The 23,777-nt window shown below is 47.9% G+C and overlaps 1 protein-coding gene across 1 annotated transcript in view; it reads left to right on the plus strand.

The window, feature by feature from the left end:
• Positions 1–23,777, plus strand: part of LOC120844754 — a 115,871-nt gene that overhangs the window by 85,353 nt on the left and 6,741 nt on the right. The gene's annotated exons all lie outside the window — the stretch shown is intronic.

Genomic DNA, 23,777 nt, shown 5'->3' on the forward strand with positions numbered 1-23,777 from the left:
GCACCCGCGGCAGCCTCTCGACGATGCTCTTGCGTGGCCTTATGGAGAGCATCCCGTAACTAAGGCCGTATATAGCAGCATTATACCCAGGATGTTAAATATTCATCACATAAATTTATTACAAAAAATAAATACAGTGAAGGGTATACTAATGCAGGTGGTTTAGGCGAGCTTTACCGCCAGGGGGACATAATGTAGGGAGTTAATGCACGAGTGGTTAGTAAAGTAACCACTCATACGCCTGTTGCACGAGTGGTTACTTTATGTGCGGAATACACATAAAGCGCTCCTTACATTCTTCAAGTCGTTCTGAAATTACTCCAAACTTAAAAACAGTAAGAAAAAAAAAGGGGGACAAGAACGAGAAGTGAACGAGCTATCGTTACCCAAAATGATTCGTGGCAGCTTCCTGTGTTATCTTTCCTCCAGCGCCACCTGCACCTGTCGTCTCTTAGATTAGAGTATCCTTTTATGATCCGTAACTCTGAGGCTCTGGTTGAGTTTCTGCAAAAAGAGAACCCGGGATCCTGTGACCTTATGTCCTTGGATGTAGAATACATGTTTTATTCGATACCTCATAGTGAACTCATGAAGGCTGTTGAGGAATGTATTGACATGAGCGGTCTGTCGCCTACACAAGTTCAGCGGGGTTGCGATTGACCCCTTTTGAGAGTTGTTGCGTTTTCACCTTGCTTCAACATATGTCACGTTTGAGGACACTGTTTTCTTGCAAAAGAGCGGAATTGGCATCGGATTCAGTGTTGCCCCGGTTCTTAACGACATTTTTTTTTTTTTTTTTTGGCCAAGTGTGATCGAGCTATTGCTGAGAAGAAAGACGAGCGCATTTGAAAGACTTTTAGGCGGATAATTATCCTATTGTTTTAATTTCTAGTCAAGGTTTCGGTGATAATGGGGAGGTGGTCACGGATATGGTTGACCTGTTTTTTAGATGTTCCCTGCGCCTGAGGTTCAAGCCACTTACCCCTTTTGAGGCTGCCATTCAATTTTTGGACCTGTCTCTTAAGATTCAGGCCTCACATATTTGCTTGTCGTATGAACCCCGGTCAAAGAAGGGGCTATTGAGGTACGGTTCTGCCCATTCAAAACTTGTCAAAAGGGCTATTGCTGTGTCATGTCTACGCTCCTCTTTGGTAAAATCTTGTCATCATAGCTGCGAGAAACGTTTTTTTGTCTCAGGCCAGCTGGTTGCATTCAGCTGGCTTCCCGTTGGCTGTGGTTGTGGGTGTTGCAGAATCGCTTCTCAATGTGTTTAGAGGTCTTTTGAGTTTTAGGGAAAGGAGGAAGATGTCCTCCCAGGCCGGTTGTTCTGCCGTATGTACAAACATTTTCACATAGGATCAAGCAGGTGGCTCAGAAGTTTGACGTGCCTGTTGTGTTCTCAGCTCCTTCAAAGTTGTCCCGTCTTTGCGCCGCGGTTAATTCCTGTTGAGTTATCTGGGCCTCGGTGTGTGGTTAGCCACCGAACCCGGTATGTTCGTGCGCGACGGGTGTCGTGTATCTGATACCTTTGTCGTGCGGCAGGCTGTACACAGGTCAGACGGGGAGGTGTGTCAATGTTAGGACCAGGGAGCATTCCCTTTCCCTTCGGTCTTCATCGTCGGGACACCTTGCAGTTCACTGTGATAGGTGTTCCTGTTCTCCGGTTTTCACGGAGATTAAGATTCTGGCTCGTCACCGCAACCCCCGCCTCCAAACACCTGTGAAAGCAGGTGTTTGGAGAGTGGCGTCTCCACGGACGCCAAGCCCCGCAGGGGGCGCCTGCACCTTAGGTGCTAGGCGCTTGGTGAGTAGTGTCACCACAGACCCCAGCCACGTGGGCCACCATACCCGCACGCAGGGGGCACCTACTTTAGTAGGTGCTTGGTGAGTGGCGTCACTACGAACCCCGAGCCACGTGGGTTCGCCCACCCACGTCAGGCTGTGCGTGGCGTACCCGTGTCCGGGGAAAAGGGGACCCTGGTGGTTGAGCTGAGCCCGGGGAATGTTTGGACCCTTCGGGGCCCCCCGGGCGAGGCAATACACCGCTTCGGCCCCTGCTTCTCGTAGACGGGTGTCCTGGCTTGGCCCGACAAGGATGATTCAGTCAGTCGCCTCTTCTAACCTCTTCTTCCTTCTTTTACTTTTCCTCCCACCCCTTTCTCTTTTCTTGTACACTCTCATCCTTCCTTTTTCACCTCCTTAGGCGGCAAGGGCCAACCTTGAGTGGAAACAGGTCCTGTCCCTGCAACCACACTAGGGTATAGTGCCCGGGCAGCACTGGTAGTGTAATTGTGTCAGCCAAGCCTTCCTTGCTATGGCACATTACCTACCCCCTTGTTGGGCTCCGTGGTGTGCGGTACACCCGGGCACTGAACTTCCTTCTCATCTGTATGGGTTCTAAGCTAAAACAAACTGATCGGCCACCTAAAAGAGTCCAGACCGAAGCCCTTTCAACGTTTCTAAACAAAGACGACTCCAACTCGACTACTTCACCAGGTTTTTTGTACTGCATTCTGAGGACACTGCTGAACCACTGTCCAAGGTATCTCCTTTCATTGTTGCTAAGGTTCTCCAAAGCACACTAGGATCGAAATATGAAGCCAAGAAGCTCTTTTCAGGTGACCTCCTTGTGGAGGTATTCCAAACATTCCAGGCTACAGCTCTCCTGAACATACAAACTATCCATGACATCAAGGTGACTGTTTCTCCTCACCACACACTCAACACCATCCGGGGTGTAATATCGGAGGGTGATCTGGCTGACAGCTCCGAAGAAGAAATTGTGGAGGGCCTGCAGGGCTCAAGGTGTTGTTGCCGCCAAACGAATAAAAATCCGACGGGATGGCGAGGAACGACCCACTAGGCACATAATTTTAACCTTCAAGAGAAGTACGCTGCCACCTTCAGTGAAAGCAGGCTACATCAATTGCAAAGTGCGGCCGTACATTCCAAATCCTCTCCGCTGCTTCCGTTGCCAGCGCTACGGCCATGGCTCGCGCTCTTGCCGTGGTCGTGAAACCTGTGCCCGATGCAGTGGCAAAGACCCCCCTGCTGATGCTTGCAGAGCAGACTACAAGTGTGCCAACTGTGACGGTGACCACCCTGCATACTCAAGGGCTTGTGCCCAATTCAAGAAAGAGAAGGAAATTCTTGCACTCAAAGTGAAGGAGAGTATTAGTTACCAGGATGCGAAGCGTCGTCTCTTTGCTTTTCAGAGAGGCTCTTTTGCCGAGGCGGTGTCCAGCAGGGGACCTGCACCGTCCAAGGCGTCAGTGGCGACCCAGGTGTCTTTTCCAGACCATGGGAAACCGCTGCAGTCCCCTTCGCCCAGGTTGAAGATTTCTCTGCCTGGGCATTCACTTTCAGCTGCAAAAGCAGCGGACACACCCCGTGGTACAAAAGACCGAGGTGCCACTGAGGCGATGGAGGTGACTCCATCGCCCCTCCCTCCTGCGCCGTCCCCTCATGCAGGAGAGCGAGCCCCTCGCTCTGCATCTCAGGGGAGGACTTCGCCGAGGAAGCAGCACGTTTCACGCGCAGTGGACGACTCAAACGGGGCAGTGGGACGGCCTGGTACGTGAGGAGGGCAAGGCAGAGGCCGGGGGTTTCCCCCACGGTCGTCTGATTGCTCTCAGACTCCTGGCAAGTTTGCCAAGAATGCTCTGGATGCAAAGATGACAGCTGATGCTGGCACCTCTTCTGCTCGAGAAACGGACCTAGATGAGATGGATTAGCAGACAGTAAATCGAAATCAGAAGGGGAAAAAACCAATAGTTCCTCCAAAATGATTTTTTTTCTTTAGCCCTTTTTTGAATAGGGGTACTTCCATATAGAATGACTGCAGTCATTCAGTGGAACTGTCGTGGCCTTTTGAGGAACTTTGACGATGTGGAGTTCCTCTTGGAGGAACATCGGCCACAAGCTCTGTGTGCAGGAAACTCATTTCAATGCAAGTCATACAAATTTTCTTAGGCGGTATTCCATTTTTAGAAAAGATGGAGACGATGCATCTATTTCAGCAGGAGGGGTTGCAATTATTGTTCCCAAGCACATCCCCTGCTGTGCGATCGACTTAGACACTGAACTGGAGGCAATGGCGGTGCGACTCCTCCTTCACAATGTGGTCACTGTGTGTTCCTTGTACTTACCTCCTTCTTTTGCTCTTACCTTAAGTGATTTTGATGATCTTTTACTCCAACTCCCGGAGCCCTTTCTTTTACTTGGAGACTTTAATGCCCACAACTCTCTATGGGGCAGTGACCACGTTGACGTCCGTGGTCGAATGATAGAATCAATTTTAACGTCTCATTCACTCTGCCTTTTTAACACGGGAGAACCAACCTATTTTAGCCCATCCTCATTATCATTCTCGTGTATTGATCTTTCCATTGGTAGCGCTTCCATTTTTACTTCCTTTACATGGGTCGCTGATACTAATTAACCCACATGGAAGCGATCACTTTCCGATTTTCTTGAAAAACAACCTTCCCCCAAAGAGCGTGCCGATGCGGACTGCCCGTTGGAAGTTTGAGAAAGCAGATTGGTGTGTTTTTACCGAGGCGACTCAGCTTGCATGTACATCATTTGATAAAATATCGGTGGACCAAGTTACAGAACTTTTAAGTGAGTCTATTCTTCATGCAGCATCTCTTGCTATTCCTGTGACTTCCACGTATCTGCCTCGGAGACCCAAGCCGTGGTGGAATGAAGAGTGTTCTGAATCGAGGAAAAAACAAAACAGAGCGTGGGGTATTTTTCGACGTTACCCCACGGAGAGTAATCTCCTCACGTTTAAACATATGAAAGCTCGGGCAAGATGCATTCGCCGCCAATCTAAGCGAAAGAATTTCCAGGGGTACGCCTCTTCAATTAATAGTACTGCAACTCTGAAAGAAGTCTGGGATAAAGTTCATCGGATCGAAAGGCGATACCCTGCTTTCACAGTCCCGCTTCTCTCCCACAATGGGGTCTGTCCAGAGAGCCTAGAGGGTCAGGCCAATCTTTTTGGTCAGCATTTTGCTCGTGTATCAAGTTCGGAAAACTCTTCCTCAGCATTTCTTAGATACAAAGAACGAGCGGAAGCGCATGCCGTGAAGACCTCAGGTGGTGTTCACGAGGCTTACAATCAACCCCTCACGCAGCACGAGCTCGAAATGGTCCTTCGCTCAACAAAACCGTCAGCTCCTGGACCGGATGGTATCCACTACTGGATGCTTACGCACCTTTACTCTTCTACACTAATCCTTATTCTTTACCTCTTCAATCGTGTCTGGCAAGAGGACAGATTCCCACTGGCAAGGAAAGTAGCCACAGTTGTACCACTTCTGAAACTCGGGAAGGATGCTTCCTCTGCATCTAGCTACCGTCCAATTTCCCTCACCAGTTGCCTAAGCAAGACATTTGAACGCATCATTAATAAAAGGCTAATGTACTTTTTAGAAAAAGAAAACATTTTAGATAAGAATCAATGTGGGTTCCGTTCCTGCCATTCCACAGTTGACCATTTGGTGCGCCTGGAAACTACAATTCGTGAAGCTTTTGTTAATAAACTACACTGCTTATCAGTGTTTTTTGACTTGGAGAAGGCATACGACACAGCATGGCGCTATAGAATTCTTCGTGACTTGTATGAAGTAGGGGTACGTGGGAGTTTGCTTGCTATCATAAAGAGCAACTATCTGAGCGAACCTTTTTTGTGAAGTTTGGCACTGCTCTCTCCAGAGAATTTGTTCAGGAGACTGGAGTTCCGCAAGGCGGTGTCTTGAGTGTTACTCTCTTTATAGTCAAGATGAACTCAACAGCCCGGTCTATACCTCCATCTGTGCAATATTCTCTTTATGTGGACGATCTCCAGATATCCGTTTCATCATGCAATCCTTCCATTTGTGAACGTAGACTCCAAGTTGCAATCAACAACCTCTTGAAGTGGGCAGACGAAAATGGTTTTAGGTTTTCTCCTGATAAGGACAGTGTGTGTCTGCTACTCTCGGAGAAGGGGAATCTCTGTAGAGCCTTCTTTACGAATGCACCAGACTCCCATCCCGGTAAAGAAGGAGCATACGTTTCTAGGTCTTATTTTCGACCGTCAACTGTCCTTCATATCTCACATAAAGAATCTGAAAATAAAATGTCAGAAATCACTAAACCTCCTTAAAGTTCTGTCCCACAAGACATGGGGCCCTGATCGTCTATGTCTTTTACAAATTTATCGCTGTGTGATTCGCTCACGTCTGGACTAAGGCAGCTTTGTATACGGATCTGCTAGGCAATCAGCTCTTAAGGCACTGGACCCCATTCATCATCAGGGACTTCGTTTAGCAACTGGAGCTTTCAGAACGTCGCCTGTGCTCAGGCTCTATGCTGAGGGAAATGAGATGTCCCTTGACAGACGGCGTTTCTCCCCAGGGTTTATGTATTCGTTAAGGATACGTTCAGTCGCTCAGCATCCAGCCCGGGAGGCTGTGGAGAGCACTAAATACCAAAATACATTCGAAAACAAGCCTAGCATTATTCCTCCATTCGCGATGAGAAACCGGAATTTCGCAGAGTCGGGATAGACAGTAAGCTCCCAGTTGCTACAATTGCAAAGTCGGTGGCACCATGGGATTTTAACTGCATACGTTGCGATTTTTCATTACCAAAGTTCAATAAGAAGGATACCCCAACTGAGGTCATGCGACAAGAATTTTTCGAACTCCACAAGGAACACGATTCTCATTCCCACTACTACACAGACGGCACAAAAACTGAATCATTTGTTGGCTATGCCATGATTGGCCCTTCAGTAAGAAGTGTTCGTAGGCTTAATTCGTCCGCTTCTGTTTTCACTGCTGAACTGCATGGCCTTCTGCTTGCAGTAGATCATATCATCCAAACAAGTAACTCTCGGTCAGTTATATATGCAGATTCACTGAGTGATTTACGGGCTCTGACATCGCTAGAAACCCCAAAGAATGCCCTCGTTGTTTTATTACAAAACAAAATAGTAGCAGCAACCAGGAAAGGATCTAATGTTCTATTCTGCTGGGTACCGAGCCATGTCGGAATCCCAGGGAACGAAGAGGTCGATCGTGCTGCGGGCTCCTCTGGCTCCCGTGCTGTAGATATTAGTAGCATCCCATACAGAGATTACTGTGCCCTAATTAAATACCATGTTAAAGCCCAGTGGCAAGTAGAATGGAGTCTACAGGTGTCAAACAAACTACACATGATTAAGCCTTTTCTTAGTGAGTGGCAGAGTGCTAGGCACAGAGACAGGTTTTATGAGGTAGTCCTTTGTCGACTACGCATAGGACACACGCGGCTCACGCACGGGCACCTCTTACGTGGGGAGGACCTTCCTGAATGTGAACATTGCCAGGGACCGCTGAGTGTCTCACATATTTTTCTAGAATGTCCTGCGTATGAAGAAAAACGCCTCCACTACTTTTCCCAATTGTACAAAGAGCACGTTCCTTTACACCTATGTGTATTACTTGGAAATGAGCCATTATTACCACCCACCCAGGTTTGTAAGTTTTTAAAAAGCGTTGATCTTTTACACAAATTGTAGCATCATTTATAATGTAGGGTCCTACTGTTATTTTATACATTTTACAAATTACCAGCTACTAAAGCTCTTTCTTCTCCAAAATCCTCTTCTGCAATAGTATCATTTCTTGGCGCATCATAGCCTTAGCTGCTTTTGCGCCACAAAACCCTAATCTTCTACTACTACTACGTCACCGCAACAAAGTGACTAGAGAAATTGATGAGGCGTTTTTCATTTCTACCTACGGAGCGGACACGTGTTTTGGTGCCCCGTCCGTGGCTTTGGCGGATGACGAAGTGTCTTTCATTATAATTCGGCAGATTCGTTTAAGTGCTCGGGCGTGCCTCAAGGGGGTGGATTGTGTTTTATCTATCTTCCATCTTTTTGTTTTCCTTTCTGTTCCTCGCAGGAATAAACTTCAGTTGCCAGTCAACGTTGTGTTCGTTCACTTCTCGTTCTTGTCCCTTGTTCTTTTTCTCGCTGTTTCCAAGTTTGCATTATGAACCAACTAGCAAAACTTCACGCCTTATTGCTGAAATTACTCATTCGGTGTTTTTGACGACGCTCAGCAAGTTTCTAAATGAAACCAAATGGTTCTTTTTACATATTGAAAACTCAATGAAGGGGTTTGAGTTAATTATCCGACTCATCGTGAAGATTGGAAACATATCATGTCCCCCTTGGCCGTAGAACTCACCTGCGCAAAACACATTAGTGTACCTTTGATGATTTTTTTTTTGTAATAAACTTGTTCGAATTAAAATTACACCTTGCAATGTGGTCTTGTTTGCCCAATTCTTGATTTGGCCTTAAATATCCATTCTTTAAGGGAATTAAAATTGCGAAGTAACTCCGATCAGAAGATAGTACCGGCTGTCTGGGGAAAACAAATCGTGTTTTTCTCACACAGAGACACACAAAAACTACATCTACGCATATGCTTATACTATGCACAGATGTAACGCTGGTGGTTGGGACCAGATGCCATAGTTTTAGAACGTACCGTTATCTGTATACTGTACTTATGTGTACTGTCTCATCGGGTCTAGGCAAACTCGCCGAAAGCTAACTCGTCGACGGCCAACTCGTCGGCGGCCCATTCGTCGAATAGGCCCATTCGTCATAGGGCAACTCGTCGAAGAGGCCAACTGGTCGCCGCTTTTTTAAAGCCAAAATAATTTTTTCCTTAAATTTTAAAGCAAATACTGCCCTATAATAATCCGTGTTCTGTCTTTTATGTGTAACTCTTTCGTAAAAAAACAAATTGTACACTGGGCGCTTTCCTTAAAAAAACTGACCTCCAGTCTGCTCTTTCTTGTCGAAGGTAACAACTTGCCGCTTTCGCCACTTTCTCGGTGCAGTGGGGCACGGTCACTACGTCACTTGTGTTTCACTGGGGCGCGCGTTAACCTACCTTCGCGGCGTCAGTCTGCGGCGGCTCATTACGAAACTCTCGACTCATTTGTCCCACCCGTTCACGCCATTCGCGGCGACAGTCTGCGGCGGCTCATTACAAAATAAGTGATAAAGAAAGGTAACAAAGGGACGATCACGAGATGACACATTTTTCAACTTGTCTTAAGGTTCTCTCCCGTCTTTGCCCTCCTGGTAATTTTTCTTCCAATCTTGTAACTTAACAAAGGCGCTGTCACTAGTCCAAACACAAAAAAAAAATTTAGGTCAAAAGACAAAAAGGAATTACGAACTTTTACATTGGACCGTCATTCAACCCATTCGACAAATCGCCCTTCGACCGATTTCCCCTTTCGACAAGTTGCCCTTCGACGAATCGCCCTATTCGACGAATGGGCCGTCGACGAGTTGGCTTTCAACGAGTTGGCCGGATCCCGTCTCATCACATCATCATTAGACACGGCGCCGCAGGCCTTTATGGAATGGGCCACTTGCCTTTCTGCGGCGCCGCGGTTCTCCTGAACGAAATTAAATATTATAATTTTTATAATCTCGCTCAAAAATCCTAAATTATTTCCGAAAATCTTCAAAGAGAAAATGGATGGCGACCAGCTACGTTCTTACAAAAGGGTACATATATTCCTCCATAAAGGGAGGAACGACCTTGTCCCCTGTGCTTGTTTAGAAACGGAAAAACATTCGTCCCCGCAAACGGGCGAGCAACGTTCCTCCCACGTCTGCGTATCAATATGGTGGCTCCGAATTGAGTTAATCGAACTCAGTAAGGCTTAACGAGGACACCATTACGCTACGCATATCGTAGGTCTTTATGCGAAACGCTGCCGCGATTTGACCGGAAAAAGCTAGCATATTTTTCGGACAGGCAGTTACTTCGCACCGCCTGCTAAGCAGTTATCTCAAGGAATTCAGTCAACCGCTTCGGGCACATCCCATGCAAGTCTCTGCTTTCGGAGTGAGAGCTGTAGAAACTGAAAACGTAACACGAGCTTTTCACGAACGAACTTTATTTATTGCCGAAGCCGGCTTCCCGCGCCGGTAAGGAGATGCGTTTCGAACGATGTCACTCACTTGTTTTCTACACTGCGATGTTAAACGGTGACGACCCTAACCCGCCCATTGCGCACACATCACGTCTCACCTTTGCAATTCCCCGCGGCACATTTTCTTCATTAGCACCGCACGTTAGAGAGGAATGGTAAACCATTCGCGAAAGCAAACGTCGTTCCCGAAAGAGCGAATTCAAAGCAGCACTTTGCTCATTGCACGGTTCAAAAAATATAAGCATGAAAGAAGGCTAAATTCCTAGCCACTAGATGGCAGGCTCAAGCAGAGTAATTACAAATGTCTAGGCTGTGCGGCGTTAGGTACCGTCCAACTCATCGGCGCCAAAAAAGTGTTTTGCTCTACTTTTACGATTTACGCATCCACATTACACGCACACTTCGAATGCCGCATGGAGTTGCATACAATACACTACACTCCACATACTGGAGAACATACACAACACGTACAAACATTACCATCACCGCACACTAACCCTTCACTGACTCGGTGCATTGCGCTCCCGCCTTTTATATTGGTTGTTTTGAGGGTACGGCTTTTCTCGATGAGCACCTGAGCGCTGAATAATATTCCCAGCATGTTGATTCTTTCTCACTAGTGTTAGACATTGGAAAGTATTTTAAACGGCTGAAGGGATGAATCTCTTAGTCAAAAATAAACGCATGCCGTAATTATTTGAAAGCCAATAAAAAAGCCGCTCCACTGCGGTTCAAAGCCATGCATTTGCTTCCCCGCAAAGCACGTCGTAGAATGGCTCAAGTGGACACCAGTATTTCTATCGTAATATTTGTTTTTCTATTTGCGCTGTTCCCGTGTGGCTGCAATTGTCGTCTTGGATCAACCTCTGTAGAGGGGGTGTTCACTCAGCTGAAAGCGATGCTTCACGGCCAGAGAATTCGCTTTCGACCTAAATTGATACAGTGAAAGCCTCGACTTGCGGAAGGTGTTCGGTGTACTGAGCTACGCCGTTGTGAGCTCGAAAACGTCTAGCGCTCATCTCAGCGCGCCACTTATGGCGCACTCACACTGGCTGTTGAGCTGCGTTTGCGAAGCGGTTTCGGATGCGGTTCGCGAGCGACCCCGTTCAGACACACCGAGACGCGGTCGGCGGTTTCTCGGCGATTACGCGTGATCTTTTGAGCCTTGCGTTTGGCAACCTTGTTTTACGTTCCAAAATCCAATTTAATCCACGATCCAAAGCCAAAATTCAGCTATTTTGGTACTGAAGGTTTTTTTTTTTTTTTTTTCTTTTCATGATGTTTGCACCCATCACGAGTTCAGGCAGCAGAAAAATAGACAACGACCCACAAAACGCGCCTGCGATTCCCTCGACTTCGCACACAAGCAAAGCCCAGCTTGGCGCGCCTTGGTGACTCAGAAGGGGATGCCCCCAACCATCCCCGACCCCTTCTTCGAAGTGGACCTTGTTTTCAAGATAGAGGGCCAGTTCTCACCCCGCGTTGTTCGCTCTTATCATTTTCGAAGTAGTGAGAGTCACTGGTGGAGAGTGGTGCTGGGGAATGCGTTGGGTGCTAGCCGGTCGTGGCTTCGTTGGGGGCGGACTCTCCTCTTATCACTCACACGTCGACCGAGTTTGCGATTTGTTTAAGCTCAAATCAACGCCATTTGGGTTACCTATGCATCGTCTGGTACGTACGCTTTATTTCAGAAATAGGTTTTCTTCCTTCTCTTTGGTAGTAGAAACGTAGGTCGACCTAGCGCAGGTACCCTGCCAGCTCCGCGATAGTGTACGCAACTCAACTTTCAATTTTCAAGTTTTTTTATTCCTCTTCATCCAAGGAGAGAGGGAGGAGGGAAAAAAGCAGCGCAAATCTGCTTGACAGTTCCCTCTCCTCCCGCAACAGCAAAAGCAGAAAGGCACAAAAAAAAAAAAAAAAAAACACTCTCAAGAGTACACAAGAGTTAGGCTAACGACGGCCTCTTTCGACCTTCCTGTCGGTCATGTACGGTTTCAAGAGCTTTCCGTAGTTCACGCGACTGCCTTAGTGGGTACAAAGCTGTCATGTCGGTCGATCGGGCCGTGTTCCGATGCACTACGGGCAAAGACTAACAAGGCAGCGCAGCGACGAGCTTTGACACCCCGAATAATAAACAAACTACTTTAACCAAAGGAAACGACCGGAGCGAAGCGCGCCGAGATTAGGAGTAATTTTTTTTCGCGGCGGATTCAAGTGATGAACGTGAACATCCTGTTTTCTCGTTGACTTGTCTTACTGCAACGCTAGACTACACAGTGTTGCCAGATGGCCCAGTTCGAAGTAGCCCAAAGGTGAAAATATTGTAGCCCAAAAAAAGCCAAATACAAAATTGGGGGGCAAATTTTTGTAGCCCAAATGTAGCCACTCTTCGTAATTCATAAACTGACTTATGCACAATAAGAAACGTGTTTTATTGACAAATACCTATTTCAAGACACATGACTGTTCATTGACATAACCAACATTAAAAACTTCTCAGAAAGGCACTACTAGGAAGAACATGTACACAAGCCTCTTCATCACAACTTCACTCGTACATCACGGCACTATTGAATTTCAGCAAAAAGCGCTCATCGGGTTCAAAATGATCGCAACATGCATACCACTCTTTCATTCCACGTCGCACATGCAGGATCATTTCTAAAGTGAGCGTTGCCATGTTGTTTCGGCGGTCCGTATTTGTTGCGGAGACCAGGCTAAAGACTCTCTTCACGGCGGCGTTCGACACAGGCAAGCACAACAGTGCAAGAACCATCCTTGACAAATTAGGTAAAAGAAGCTCACTGTTCGTGGTTTTTTCCACAGTACGCCAGAATTCGCTCACGTTTTCGCTCACAGTGAGAGATGGAAGCTGCGCCTGCAAAACGCCATACTCCATTTCAAAGGTTGATGTGTCGCATGTTGCTTTTACTGATGACGAACGGCATGTCGGCGAACACAGCTGGGAGTGAGGTACTGAAAACTCCGAAACAACTCCAGATTCTCGGGCAATCTCTTCGACAGTGACCTGACGCACGCGACTAGGTACATCCGACAACGGCCCAGCATCCCATACTTCTCGTCGTCCGAAAGGGAGCTCTTGTGAAAAGCGTCTAAAAAAACAGCGCCAAAAGCACAAGCACGTACATGAAGCAAATGCTTCTCCCTCTCTGCGGTAGGAAATGTGTGCTCGCTCAGAACTATTTTACATTGCACTGACCTCACAAGCAGGTCCAGGTCTTCGAACAGCTTTGCTGGATTGGGGTTTTCTGACTGGAAAAGCCTGATCACCCTGTCAGACTATCACAATAGGCTTAACAAAAAGCATGTATAAGTAGTTTTCCTGGTCCTGAAACATGTCATGCAAGAGACGTGCTGTGTAGCACCGCTCCACAGATTGTGCTATCTAAAAGTGCAGCTTCAGTTCATTCCACTGTTTTAGAACTCGACTCAATCCTGCAGCAGCACTAAGCCACATGGTATTCGACATCCGACCAGCCTAAGTGGATTTTCCTCATTGATTGCAAAGTAGATAGTACGGTACTCCTCCTGTCGTTTGGGTGAACACAAAAACCAATATAACGCTCCCGTACAAGGAACTCTATGTTTGCAGAAAGAGGACCCGTGGCCTCACTACACGCCAAGTGCACTGAGTGCCAGGTGCACTTGGCGAGGATCAGCTTCGGGTTCTCTTCCTTCATCATAGTGTATACTGAATGGTTCTTCCCACACATAACGCTTGCTCCGTCCGTGCCGATATCAACGCAGCTAGATATAGTTAAGTGACAAAGCTCAAAAAAAGACTTGAGGGGAAAAAAAAAAAATCCCGTGAGCTGAGGCATCAGAATTGTGAATCAGTCCTAAAAACTGCGTCACAAATTCGCCCGTTCTGTCGGAAAAGTATCGTACAACACCAAGCTCCTTTTTGCACGATCTCTCCGTACTCTCGTCGAGAATCAGCGAGTAGGACTGTTGACCAATGTCATCTGGGAGCATTTCCAGGAAAGTGGAGCCAATTATCTTTATAACCAGCGCGGTACACTTTGTGCGCTCCAGGGTCATCCCTGCTGCGACGCTTGAGTCTTGGAACGTGCTTGTCAAGACTGGAGTCAGATGGTCGGCTGTACAGAGTGAAATGTGAGCAGCCACATGTGCAGCCAGGCGTAGCTCCGCCAGCTTCAACTTGGTTGCTGTCGGCTTTGATGGCCCAGGCATAAAAAGCGAGTTAATTGGTCTTGTTGCCGCAGTCGTTTTCATGGCTCTCATATTATCAATGTGCTTCTGTCTGGTCATGTGGAGCTTGAGGTCTTGCATATGAGGCCTCAACTTGCACTTGCAAACCTTGCAAAACGCCATGTCCGTCGTCTCGCTGTTCGGCTCTGCACACGAGGACGTAATCCAACCTGTCATAAAAAGATTCCGAGGTTAACGCAAGCTACATACTTCGGAATACAAAACGCACTTATATGATAAAGTATGCCGGGTGACAAATTAAGCTCTTACCTTTCAAAGTCGGGTCCCGTTCCCATTCTTTCTTGTATTTCCTCGTATATTTTGCCCACTTCCCCATCTTCATCCAGAGTCCAGACTGATCTGGATAGAACCGCGACTGGCTTTATACCTATTGGTTAGGTGTTAGGACCTTTGTCTCTCTACTTCTTTTGCCCTCTTCCAACCCTCTGACCCCTTTAAGGGGCTGTGGAACGACATTGGGTAGGGATATTTCTTACTTTACACCAACTTCCTGGCACTGGTGGCACCCAAGAATACTCGAACGCAACACCACTGACCAAGAAGCATCTTCGTCGCGGCGGAATTCAAAGGATGAAAGCGGAGCCTTTCTTTCAGTCTCTCCTGCCAAAGCCGCCTTTTGCTCCTTCGCGAAATTTGATGACGGAGCTGTGAGGACAATGGCAACAGTACGATCCCCGGGAATGCGTCATCGAGCTTTGCGGTGACGATATTCAAATGCTGCTCACACAGTGGACGCAAAGACTGCGTACGCATTCGATCTGGGCTCGTGACAATCGATGCCTCGACATGCATTCGGGTAGTGGCCCGTGTTCACGGTGTAAGATAATACTTTTCAGGTGAGGACAGCACGCTCCTCGCGCAGTGCAGATAAAGTTCGCTCTTCACTCTCTCTCTTTCTCTCTCTCACTATGGATTCAAGCGGCGCCCTCAGATGACTCGTCGACCCGTGGGCACGGCAAAGACGGCTCGTGACGCCTCATACTCCACACGCGCAGAGCTCCAGCGAGGTTTTCGCTCGTGCAGGAAGACCACGGTGTACCGGGGTGGTCATGGCAACGAGATAATGTTTTTCGCTCTCACACAGTTTCGCCGTTTGGCCGCCGGCGACACTGTCAGCAGCGGGCACGATGGCCGCGGAATAATGAACGGTGCTCGTTTGTCTTCAATTTTTTTTTCTTGAACTTCTATTGCGTGGGGTGAAAGACGAACGCGTGTTTGATAGGTCATTAGCATCAGGGATCCGTATTAAGCGGTATTTGCGCAAAGTACAAAAAATTGTTGCATCGCCCCTTTAACCCCGCACAAAAGCCGCATGTCCCAAGTAACCCACACGTCAGACACAAACAAGATGTCGGAACACCATCACAGTGCTTTGAAACTAGCTGTGACAAGCTTCTTTGAAGTGGGTGGGGAGGTGAAAGACTGAAAGGAAACAAAGGATACAAATACGGAGTCTTAGAAGTGTGATAAGCTATCTTCATACCCTCCTTCAGTTTTACTATAGTCGGTTACAGGTTAAGAAGGTAGCGGCAAATTCTCCTCAAAGGGAATCATATATCCCTCCACCACCTCCGTATCCAATAGCGTCCCATCGTTTCCGTAACGTCGCGGCCAACGCGCAAGGATGATCTTGGCTTTTGCACATATTTGCTTTATCTTTCGACTTTGACTTAGCATTGTGGAAGCCACGAGAGGGAGATTATAGAGTTTTCCCCCTCCGATGGAAATAAATACGACTTTCGGGTCGGGGGTTAGCTTCCTCCTCCGATGGATAAAAAGGCTGCTTTCAAGTGCTCGGTTCCCCCTCCAATGAATACAAAGGTCGCTTTCTTAAAAAGTGGGATCGGAGACAAGTCGGAATCCATGGAAGTGGAACAAGGAGCGTTTCCAATGAACTCTTCTATCGACTCCGGAGTGATTTGAAACGGGCGCATCACGCTTGTGGGAGGAGCTTCTCCTACCTTCTTGACTTGTAACCGACTATAGAAAGGAAGTGGACCCGTTGACCCAGTTTGCAGCAGTCAGCCTTTATTTTGGCAGTCTTGACACCCCAGAATGGGGACCAGTGGAAAGGAGAAAGCTAGGTCACCTTATCTTCAAACGGACCATTGGTTCAACAAAGCCTGGGGGTGATGCGAACGAAGAAATGTGTCCTCTATAGTCAGTTACAGGTTAACAAGGTAGCGGCAAATGCCCCTCAAAGGGAATCATATATCCCTCCACCACCTCCGTATCGAATAGCGTCCCATCGTTTCCGCGACGTCGCGACCAACGCGCGAGGAGGATCTTGCCTTTTGTACATATTTGCTTTATCTTTCGACTTTGACTTAGCATTGTGGAAGCCACGAGGTGAGATTAGAGTTTTCCCCCTCCGATGGAAACAAATACGACTTTCGGGGATTAGCTTCCCCCTCCGATCGATACAAAGGCTGCTTTCAAGGGCTCGGTTCCCCCTCCAATGAATACAAAGGTCGCTTTCTTAAAAAGTGGGATCGGAGACAAGTTGGAATCCATGGAAGTGGAACAATGAGCGTTTCCAATGAACTCTTCTTTCGACTGCGGAGAGATTTGAAACGGGCGCATCACGCTTGTGGGAGAAAAAAAAATTGGCTTGCTCTTTATGTTTATACAGCCTTGATGGAGATGCGCCTCAACGGGTAATCGGTCTCTTAGCTGTAGATGAGAAATTTAGCCAGTGCGGTACAACCGCTAACCTGGGATTTTTAACGTGCATCACGCAGTAGTGATCACACGAACGCGTGCCGGTACGAAACTCATCCAGATCGAAACGGGCGGGGGCGGCGGGGACTCGAACCCAGGAGGTTCCCGGCGCAAGCTTTCGCTCCACGCTTGCGGGAGGAGCTTCTCCTACCTTCTTGACTATTCGCAACTCCAGCGCGCCGCTCGCCCTCCCGCGGACGAACGAAGAACCAGAGGAGCGGGGACGGCAGCGGCGGCGGCGTCGCGGAAACGATGGCAGGGAGTGTCGGCCTTGATGCGTGAAGCCGTTTTAACGAAAAAAGTGAGCGCGTTAAAAAAGGAACTTTTCTGTTCCGCCTTGCAACCGCCGTGCATGAAGGACAGGGATGTCTAATTTCATTAGGGACTTTTCGTATATCGCATACGCTGCGGATTTCTGGTCTTCTGCATGACCGCCAGCTCAATCTGTGCTCAACGTGACGGCGGCAGAAGCTCCCGCTAATAATGTTGAGCTCTATAGTACAGTCTGCGGAAAGTCTATTCTTCGGCAGAAGTAGGAAAAAAACTCGTCGCGCAACGGTATGTCGAGCAATACAAATCGGGAATGGGTTCGCGTTTTAAGGCCGTTACAAGGAACGTGACCATTCATTCCAAGCACTTTAAAAATACAGAATACCCGTACTTGGTTTTAGTTAATTAAAAAGCAAATAAGGAAATGCTCGAAGCATTTGAAGCACATCTGTGTTAGCCAGCCGTTCGTGACGAGAGCTTAGAACGCGAATTTTGGCCAGAGGGACAGCAATGTTGTAAATAACAGGGTACAAAAAATGTACGGTATATTAAACTATCTATACTTAATAGAGCAATAAATAAAACCCCTAAACACGCCGATTATGTGAATAGAAAGTTGTTGCATAGCGTACGACACCCCTAAGCTTTAGTTGGACGTAAAGCGCACTGACGTTCAACCGGCGCTATCAACTTTCACGAGCGGCTTGATTGCCGAGTTGTACAACTTATTAAAATAGCTTAAGTAAATGTAAATGGCTGTAAAAAAAAGTAATTGTTTTGTTTTTGTTTTTCTGCAAAACAAAGGTGTTTTTTTTGTACTTTATGATGCGTACTTTAGCTGTTTAATATCTTATATTGCGCCGTCATCAAGCCTCTCGTAAAAGTTCGGGCCGTCAGCTTGACGTCAGTGGGCTGCACGGCGAACTGAAGTTTTGGAGTGTCGTATATGTGACAAGGGGTGTAAGGACTACAACATTTTTCTTTTTTTAGGGTGATGAGCCAACACCACCTAGACAGAAGGCCTCCGCATGGTTTCCTCTTCTTCTATGAAACGTCATCACAGTCGGATCGCGCTCGGTCGGCTATTGGACCCGAGCCCGACCTTCGACGCGCTGATTGGCCACGAGCCGCAGCCGAACACTGACGCAGCACTCGGGCCCAATCTCTCGCCTCGATCGATCTGACTATGATGACACGTGTGGAGGCCTTCTGTCTAGGTGGTGTTGGATGAGCACGTCAACGTTCCTGGCGCGCACTGAAAATTGTGCTTCAAAGTCCCAGCGCGAGCTTGCGGTCGTAATGCTACACCGCACGGTAGCCTGCGGTGACAAAATTTATATCAATAACCATGGAGCAGTTTGATTACGTGCTGCAATACACCAAAACCGAGACGGTGAGCAGCGAGTTGTGAGACTGTGACGCGAAGACATCAATACTGTGAACGCTGCTCTTCCGAAGCTTGAAGGTCACCGTTCGCGGCTCTCTTTTTAGAGCACTAATGGCCAGGCAAAGCGCCCAAACATATCATTACCCTCAAGAATATTCTGCCACAAACAGTAACATTGCCGGTGCCTAAAACGCTCTCATACACCAGAAATCTTCGCAATTTGGGGTTTCTGCAACTTTTAGATAACAGCATGCTCGTTTTCCTAATGTGCATCAGCATCTCCGTCACCTGTAATATGATCCTCCCCTAACCGCTTCGCATTTGTAGACAAATGAAGCGTTATTAGCGCGCTGAACAGCGCCAGCGAGCAGGCGCACGGGATATCCTGGAGAATCTATTCCCGTCTCTTCCGCCATCTTGGAACTACCGCCCCGCCACCTATAGGGCATTGGAGTTGCGAATAGTACCTATGGTAATCCACTGGTTGGTCTTCCTATCAGGAAAGGAGTGAACCCATTGACCTAGTTTCCGAACGTTGCTGTTTATTGACGTTCTCGAGATCTCGGGACAGGTACCAGAAAAGAAAGAAGACAGGTCATTTTATCACAGATTGTTTGAACGAACAATGTCGGGTTCCATAGTGCATTCTTGCAAGGAAGCCTATCGGGCAGCCGCAAAAGGGGGTTCAGTCGTGGCACGGGGCAGTACCCCAGCACGGAAAGTGCAGAAAAAGCCCCAAAAGAGCCATGACTAGGTACGGTCACAAATAGCCCCAAAATAGCCATGACGCCAACTTGTCTATCACGCAGACAGACATTATTTTCAGTACCCCAATTTGGCTATAAATAGCCCAATCTGGCATGACTGGGACTCCCCACCAGCAACAGATGCCATCTCGTTTCGAAAGCCACCGACGTCACGTCTGCGTCGGGTTGCGATTGGTTGCCGCTTCGCGGTTCGCGAAGGCGGTTGGGAGAAATCGGTCCCGAAGCGGTTGGCAAAAATGCGCCAACCGCTCCATGCCAGCCGCTTTGCGGTTGAGAACGCGCGTATCAGCTACGGGTTTGCGGATCCGCCTCCAGCGTGAACGAGCCATTAAAGGGGTACTCCGCCGATTTTTGAGCTACCTCAACTAACTATATTTTCTGACTCCCAGGCCTTTACCCTTTCTGGTATGCTATTTAGTATGGTGAAATTCATAATAGTTATTGCGAAATCGGCAAATGAAAATTATGCAAAAACAGACATTCAAATATACCCGCCCTTTTCAGGGCCGTGACGTCAGTGGAAGTTCAGCTTGCCAGTCGGGCGAGCAGTCTAAAAAATAGAATATTCCAATCATTTGTTCCGTGCTGGAGCGCGGGAACTGGAGCGAGCTTCCAAGGCATTCATTTGACACCATGAAACTGCTTCGAATCAGTTGGGAACAAATTCTACAGTCCAAAGAGTGAACCCCTGCACTTCCAATGACGTCACTTTTTCATTGTTGCCAGTAGACGCTTTCAGTTTGAAAAACACGGTGAGGACCAAAATTGTAAATTCAATAACTTCGTGAAAAAAAATTATTTTGGCCTAATATTTGGGATACTATTTTGGCGATGTTTGGCGAGTTTAGCAAAATTTCAAGCAAATCGGGGACCATGAAGAAATCGGCGGAGTACCCCTTTAAAGGCCAGGCAGTTTGTTCATTAAAAGGCAGTTTCTTCAGGAACCGTAGTTTATTACAATATAAAATTAAAGGATAGCTTTACTTGACGATTTTACCTACCATCCCCCATTAAGGGGGGACATGGGTCTTTAGAAGAAAACAATTCCTGAAACTTCATTCTTTTGCAAACGGCGATAATGACCTCGACAGGTGTTGCTTTTCTGAATCTACCATGTTTCTAATTGAGTTGATGAATGTTTGGACTACAAATGAACTTATGATGTCTATGCAGGCTGAATGTGCATTGAAGTCGACTCTAAAACACTGTTTTTCGAAAACGCAATTTTTGGACTTGATGGAACGGTCAGTGCAGTCTAGACGGGATTAGGGAGTTTTCGTAGACCGCGCTGCCTCCTCCGCTAAGCGTTCCGCAACGAAGAAGTTGCTACTGCGCCTGCGCGCCGATAGCCTTGACTGTGGAGTTCCCGCTATCGTAGCGGGTAGCGGAGGGCCTTGCGGGACGGCGAAAACGATCTACGAAAACTCCCTATTGACTCTAAAGCGGCGTAGGGATGTAGGGACACGCGGGCGCGACGTCATCAGTGCAGCTGTTAAATCGGCTGGTACCGCACGGTGTTGCTCGCGCTCGTTCCGATGAAGCTCGCTACGACTTTGTGCTTCACGATCTCGCTAGAATTTGAGCACTGCGACAGTTTGGATGATTGACATCTCATCCCCGCGCTACGCCATCGTCGCGAGAGCCCAATCAGCACGCTCGGCGAACTTCGACCCCAACCTTGTGTTTGGCGAGTTTAGCGACCCTGGCTAGGATGATTCTTGGGTAGACGCAAACCTAGCTGCCTTTGTCTCTACCCACTCTTTAAAGGCCGGCACTCTCGTTCGAACACGTTCAGAGAGTGGTTAGCCTGACGAAGGCCGCTAGCTTTGCCTCTACCCACTAATCATTCCAACCAGTGCTCTGGCGCCCCCGCGCGCTCTAGTCTCCTCCCCTCCTTCAGTTCCTACCCGAATAAGACATCTCCCTCGGTTGCTACCCGTGTAAATGTCCATACGCACAATGGCGTTTGAACGCGTTTGAGTGCGTTGCGGAGTCCTTGCAGCCAGGCGCGGTCGGTTGCGGAGCGGCGCGCGCCTTCCCGCAACGCTCGGTAGCGCGACGCAAGCGAGTAGAGACTCGTTCAACTTTCCGAAGCGTTGCGGTGCGTTCGGGTGTGTTTGACCTAGGGAGCCTTCATGTGCGCACATGAAGGCACTCTAGTTTGACCAATCAGAAGCCGAAAGAGGAGAGGGGGTGACGTGTTCGCTCGAACCACCCGGCCGACTCGGCGAGACGTATCCGGATCGCCGGTCGCAGTGCTTGCTTTTTAGTTTCGGGGAGCGGTGCGGCGCATTCACACTGGGAGCGGATCCGCGTTCGCTTAGCGGTCGCGGATGCGGTTCGCGAGCGACCCCGTTCAGACACACCGAGACGCGGTTGGCGGTTTCTCGGCGATCACGCGTGATCTTTTGAGACTTGCGTTTGGCAACCCTGTTTTACAATCCACTTTAATTCAAGATCCAAAGCCAAAGTTTTGCTATTTTGGCACTCGGAATATTTTTCTCCGGGATGTTCGCACGCATCGCGAGTTCAGGCAGCGAAAAAAGAAGCATGGTCCCGCCAAACTCGCCTGTGATTCCCTCCACCTCGCCCACAAGCAAAGCCCAGCTAGGCGCGTCTTGCTGACTCAGAACAGGATGCCCCCGACCTTTTCTTCGAAGTGGACCCTTCCCGCATGAATAGCTGACTTTGTTTTCGGGATAGAGGGCCAGTTTTTCCCCCTCGTTATTGTTCGCGCTTATCATTTTCGAAGTTGTGAGCGGTGGGGTGGACCGTGGTGCGGGGGAATGTGTTCGGTGCTAGCCGGTCGTGGCTTCGTTGGTGGCGGACTCTCCTCTCGTCACTCGCTCGTCGATCGAGTCTACTGTTTGTTTGACATTAAGCTCAAATAAACGCCGTATGGATTACCTCTGCATTGTCTGGTACGTACACTTTGTTCCTTGAGTAGGCTCCCTTTATTTATTTTATTCGTAGTAAACGTTACAGCTCGAGCTAGCGCAGGTGCCCTGCACCCTCCGCGGTACTGCGTTGGTTACGCAATCAAGCTCACGACGTCTCTATCGGCCTTCGTGGTGGTCATGCACGGTGTTGAAAGCTTACAATAGTTCACGCGACTATCTTAGTGGTTAGAAAGGCTGACATTTCGGTCGATCAGGGGTGGGTTCCGACGTTCTACAGGCAGAGATTAACAAGGCAGCGAGCCTGGGCTGTGGCACCCGGAATAATAAACAAACTCTTACCCGAACCAAATCACCGGTGCGAAGCCCGATAAAATTACGAGTCAATTCTTTTCGCGGCGGATTCAAGTGACGGACGTGAACATCACGTTTCTCCGTTGATTTGTCGAAAGCTAAAACTACAGCGCTACGACTACAGCGCCTTGGACGCCTCACCAGCGACAGGTGCCATCTTGTTTCGAAAGTCACTGACGTCAGTGTTGGCAGATGGTCCCACCAAAAAACCGCCAAACGACTGGGAGGAATAGCCCAAATATAGCCAAAGCCGTAAAAAAACGATAGCCCAAAATAGCCAAGACTGAAAACAATGATTTTTAAGCTTATATTGACGATTTCTCACAGTCATACAATACACGTTACAATCTCTGTTTCAACCCTCAGATGCACCTCCTTTTGTGTACATTATGTTACTTCTGAATTTTTTTTTCAAGAAAAGCTTCGATAGAATGAAAATCCGTACAAAACTGGACCTACCTTCGTAGGTTTTCAGAAGTACAAAACATACAGACAGCTTTATTGTGAAGCCCGGGAGATAGGATCATACTGTAAAAGAACAAAATACAGACTTAGAACAGTCAGAGCACTATTTATTTCAAACCAGAACCCCACTATCTGAGGTCCTTACTGATATCCCACCCGTCTCTTTTTCTTTGTGAAGAATATTAGTGTCACCCATTCATGTTCACGCTATTTTTTATTGCGTTGTCCTTTCTTGGGGTGGACAACGACTGGAAGGTAGTCAATTGTTTCGCGGTAAAACTGCGGACTTCTCAATTTTACAAACCTGGGTGCCTAAAGATTCTCACAATGGGCACCAAAGCTGCATTTGGAGAGTTCAGTCTACGTCCGGGCAGAGCCATATGCGTCCGGGTTGAAGGCACGCTACCAGGCCTGAGGTAATAGTGCAATCTGTTTTGTTTGCTCCACTGCACTGTAGGGAGACCGCATGAACTCTGCAAACACTGCTTCGCTGCGCATTGTGAAAACCCCGAAGTTTGTAGAAGTTTGAAGCCTTTCTCCTTCCTCTCTTTCCTCTCGACTAGCCGAAAGAGAAATATTTTTTTTTTTTCGAAACTGATTAAAAGTTTGAAAATTAACTAGCCGAACCACAAAGTTCGGCGTCGAACTTGAGGTTCG

Source organism: Ixodes scapularis, unplaced genomic scaffold, assembly GCF_016920785.2.
Source record: "Ixodes scapularis isolate PalLabHiFi unplaced genomic scaffold, ASM1692078v2 PGA_scaffold4__175_contigs__length_147842914, whole genome shotgun sequence".
In the NCBI taxonomy this organism is placed as follows: domain Eukaryota; kingdom Metazoa; phylum Arthropoda; class Arachnida; order Ixodida; family Ixodidae; genus Ixodes; species Ixodes scapularis.